Here is a 5424-nt window from a genome sequence, read left to right as displayed (position 1 = left end):
GACTTGACTGTTCTTGAAGAGATTATTGCCCCCACTTAAGCTGTGATGGAATGCAGCAATATCGCTTCCAGGATAAAACAGCAACACATCAATCTGGCCACAGAACCAACAATGATCAACGACGACTCACACCTCAGTTTGCCCAAAAAACCTATGCAACTCATATATGTTTGCGAGGTAGGCACCGAGACTTGTGTCATTTTAATCTCAAGTATACCTCTCAATATATAGGCATCTCAAGTTACTCTTCTTCTATTTTACTCGATGTGGTACACCAAGTAACAAAACAGAATGTTAGATATATTTGATAATGTCATGGCTAATATGTTTTATGTTTAGATTTCAGATCTTATTTGAACAGGACAAATCAGTACTTAACTGATCAGTACTTATACTGGACATCAGGACTTAAGAGATATCAGTACTTATGTCATCAGGAGATAAGCATCAGGAGATAGATATCAGAACTTAAGTGCTGAAGGACGATCAGATAAGGACAACAGCTGATTAAAGTTAAGAAGATCAAGATAAACATAAGAAGAGATATGCATGAAGAAGGAATTCCATAAAGAATGGAATACTTGGAAGAAAAGATATCTGATTGATATATATTAGGAAGCAGAATTATATTCCATATCAATTAGCGATTATCTTGTAACTGTGTAATATATAAACACAGACATAGGGTTTACACTATAAGTGTTATCATAATCGAGAATATTATTAACTTAACCCTAGCAGCTCTCGTGATATTTTGTTCATCACTGAGAGATAACAGTTCCAGATTGTAACAGAGTTTATTGTTTCAATAAAGTTTGTTTTCTATTATTTAAGTTCTTGAAGTTTGATTTGATTGTAATAAACACTGTATTCACCCCCTCTACAGTGATAGTGTGACCTAACAATTGGTATCAGAGCCTTCTGTAAACACACATACAGTTAAAGATCCAAACACAATCATGTCTGACACAGAAACTCCAACTAAGCCTACCAAAACTGAGGAATCATCAAAGACATCAATTCAGAGTCGATATGAGACTATTAGAGTTCCCATATTGAGACCATCTGAATATCCCATATGGAAGGTAAGGATGACCATGTTTCTGGAAGCAACAGATCCAGAATATCTTGATAGAATCAAGGAAGGGCCTCACAAACCTACCAAGCTCGCTGTTGTAGTTGCAGGTGAAGCAGCAATGACTGTACCAAAGGACAAGAGTGATTACACTGCTGAAGATATAGCATCTATTGCTAAGGATGCCAAGGTACGACACTTACTGCATAGTGCCATTGATAATGTAATGTCAAACAGGGTAATAAACTGCAAGACTGCCAAGGAGATATGGGATGCACTGGAGACAAGGTGTCAAGGAACTGAAACAGTTAAGAAAAACAGGAAGACAATACTCACTCAAGAGTATGAACATTTTGACTCAAAATCTAATGAGTCATTGAATGATTTATATGATAGATTTGTCAAACTTTTGAATGATTTGTCATTGGTTGATAAAGAGTATGATCTTGAAGATACCAACCTAAAATTCCTGTTAGCTCTTCCTGAATGTTGGGATTTGAAGGCAACAACAATAAGAGACAACTACAATCTTGATGAAACAACTCTTGATGAAATCTATGGAATGCTCAAGACTCATGAACTTGAGATGGAACAAAGAAGCAAGAGGAAAGGAGGAAAGTCAAGGACAGTTGCTCTCAAGGCTGAAGAGGAATCCCCCAAAGCACCTTCCTCAAAGAAAGACAAGGGTAAAGCTCTTTTCATAAAGTCTGATACCGAGTCATCAAGTTCTGAGAGTGATGATGACTCAGATTCTGAAAGCTTGCCTGAGACTGATGCTGATGAGGAGATGATGAAGCTGTGTGCTCTTATGGTGAAAGGAATCACAAGATTGCATACAGGAAGTTCAGAAAGGGAAAGAAGTTTTCCAGGAAAGGCATAAGTTCTGATAAGAAGAATTTCAGAAGATCTGAAGGAAGAGGAGGAAAGTCTGACAGAGGAGATTACACCAATGTTAAATGTTATAATTGTGGTGAGAAAGGCCACATATCTCCTGATTGCAAGAAGACCAAGAGTGATAAAGGCAAAGCTCTTGTCACAAAGCAGAAAAGCTGGACAGACACCTCAGACTCTGAAAGTGAGGAGAACTATGCATTGATGGCAAATGCTGATAAATCAAGTTCTGAGAGCAGTTCTGAAGCTGCTGAAACAAAGGTACCTCAGACTACTTATGCTTTTCATACTGATGATATTAATGAGTTGAGAAGATATCTTAAACCCATGTTTGTTAGTTATAGAGATCAAACTTTAACATGTGAAAGATTAACTTCTGAAAATCTTGCTTTTAGGAAAAGAAACGATTTCTTAGAAAAAGAGTTAGTCATGTTCCATCAAACTCAGAAGGATAGAGATGATGATTTTTATGTTAGGGATGAAGTGCTAAAAATGAATGAATCTCTAAAAACTGAGTTAGAAAAGGAGAGAGAGATTATTAGGACTTGGACTAACTCTGGCAAAACAACTCAAAATTTGCTGAGCAGTGGAAACTGGAAAGAGGGCTTAGGTTATGGAGAAAATAAAAATGAAAAAGGAACTGTAGAAATTAAGCCTGTTGATAAGCAAAAGCTGAAGTTAAAACCTGTTAAGTTTGTAACTGAAAAATCTGAAAATGAGAAATCAGAAGTTAAAAAGGAATTAGCTTCTGACAAACTAAAACAGGAAAAGACAGCTGAAGTTAACATAGGCTTAATGACAAAGAAGCAGCTTAAGCATAAGCTGAAAGATGTTAAGAATGCAAACAAGGTAAAATCACCTAGGAAAAACAGGAATGGAAAGGAAGGTGTGAATAAAAGCAATAACTATAAATCTGTTCCTGATGCTCCTAGTAAAGCATGTCATAACTGTGGTAGTTCTAACCATCTGGCTGCTTTTTGCAGGAAGAATAAGAATATTAACTCCTTATCTTCAAAATCAGGAGTTAAGAGTCAATCTGTTAGATACAAACCACAAAATTCTTGTTTTCATTGTGGTAGTTTATGGCATTCCATTTATACTTGTAAGGAATATCATAGTTTGTACTATGATTATTATCAAATAAAACGTTCTTTAAAGAAAGTTTCTGTTGTTCCTTCTAGTGTAAGTTCTGATTCAAAGTCTGGTAGTATAAGTTCTGATAAGAAAACTGTTAACATAAAATCTGATGCTAAATCCGCTGCAAATGTTAACAAACCTAAAAAGGCCAAAGGATCCAAGCAAGTCTGGGTCCTTAAAACTAATAATTAGTGGTCTTTTTGATTGCAGGGCAACAGGAAAAATATTTTAGTTCTGGACAGTGGATGTTCAGGACATATGACTGGAAATAAGGCCCTGCTATCAGACTTTGTGGAGAAAGCTGGCCCAAGTGTTTCTTATGGAGATGGCAACATTGGAAAAACCTTGGGATATGGCAATATAAATCTTGGGAATGTCATCATTAAAGATGTAGCTCTGGTCTCAGGACTTAAACACAACTTACTGAGTATAAGTCAAATTGTGACAGAGGTTATCATGTTGATTTCTTTGCAAAATATTGTGAAATAGTTAGTAAATCGAAAGGAAAAGTTGTTCTGAAGGGATTCAGGCGTGGTAACATTTATGAAGCTAAGCTTTCAACAAGTTCTGATGGTTCTGCAATCTGTTTGATAAGTAGAGCCTCAATTGAAGAAAGCTGGAATTGGCACAAGAAACTCTCTCATTTAAACTTCAAGAAGATAAATGAACTGATCAAGAAAGATCTTGTGAGAGGACTGCCAAAATTAGTGTTTGCTCCTGATGGTCTTTGTGACTCATGTCAGAAGGCCAAACAAAGAAAATCTTCATTCAAGAGCAAGACTGAATCATCAATTCTTGAGCCTTATTATCAACTTCATGTTGATCTATTTGGTCTAGTGAATGTCATGTCTATTGCAAAGAAGAAATATGCATTGGTCATAGTAGATGAGTTCACCAGATACACATGGGTGTATTTCTTGCACACAAAAAGTGAAACTGCATCTATCCTGATTGATCATGTCAAACATCTGGATAAATTGATCAAAGATTCTGTGAAAATTTTGAGGAGTGATAATGGCACTGAATTCAAGAATCTGATAATGGAAGAGTTCTGCAAAAATCATGGAATAAAGCAGGAATTTTCTGCTCCTGGAACTCCACAGCAAAATGGAGTTGTTGAAAGGAAGAATAGAACTCTCATTGAAGCTGCACGAATAATGCTTGAAGAAGCAAAGCTTCCAACCTATTTCTGGGCTGAAGCTGTGCAGACTGCTTGTTTTACTCAAAATGCAACACTCATTAACAAGCAGGGAAAAACACCATATGAGATGGTGAAGAACAAGAAGCCAAATCTGAAATACTTTCATGTATTTGGATGTAAGTGTTTTGTTCTCAAGACTCATCCTGAACAGCTATCCAAGTTTGATCTAAAAGCTGATGAGGGAATCTTTGTTGGATATCCACTTTCCACAAAAGCCTTCAGAGTCTATAATTTGAGAACAAAAGTGGTCATGGAATCTATTAATGTCTCTTTTGATGACAAGAAGATCACTGGACTTGAAGATTGCATTGATCATGATCAGCTGAGATTTGAAAATGAAGATTCATATTCTGATACCTTAAGTCCTGACAGTCTAAGTCCTGATACTGTAAACTCTGATAGATTAAACTCTGATGTTATTGAAACTGTGGTGACTACGTCAAATGAAGATGCACCAATGCAGGGGGAGCATACTCAAGATATAATCACATCTCAAGAAGCATCAGAACACACAACTGGCTCTTCAAGTTCTAATTCGTCAAGTTCTGATAAGCCAATTACTGACAGTGCTGAAAATCTAAATGCTGAAGGATCCAACTCAGAGAGCATAGTTTCAGGGGGAGCATCAGAAAATGAAAACGAAGACAGCATGAATCATGGGGGAGCATCCAGTTCTAGAGAAAACCTTCCATCTGCAAGGAAGTGGACAAAATCACATACACCTGATTTAATAATTGGAAATCCTGATGCAGGTGTCAGAACTAGAACATGTACTTCTAATGAATGTCTTTACAATTCTTTTCTCTCTCAGTCTGAGCCAAAGAAAGTGGAAGAAGCTCTTCAAGATGCTGATTGGGTGCAAGCAATGCAGGAAGAGTTAAATGAATTTGAAAGAAACAAAGTCTGGACCTTAGTGCCAAGACCTAAGAATAGATCTGTTGTTGGTACAAAATGGGTATTCAGAAATAAAACTGATAGTGATGGCATAATTACAAGGAACAAGGCAAGGCTGGTTGCAAAAGGATATTCTCAACAGGAAGGAATTGACTATGATGAAACATTTGCACCAGTTGCTAGGTTAGAAGCCATAAGGATATTCATGGCATATGCTGCTCACAAA

The sequence above is a fragment of the Apium graveolens genome, chromosome 2 (assembly GCF_009905375.1).
Source record: "Apium graveolens cultivar Ventura chromosome 2, ASM990537v1, whole genome shotgun sequence".
Classification (NCBI taxonomy): domain Eukaryota; kingdom Viridiplantae; phylum Streptophyta; class Magnoliopsida; order Apiales; family Apiaceae; genus Apium; species Apium graveolens.
The sequence above is the reverse complement of the archived record's forward strand: the minus strand, read 5'-3'. Positions refer to the sequence as shown.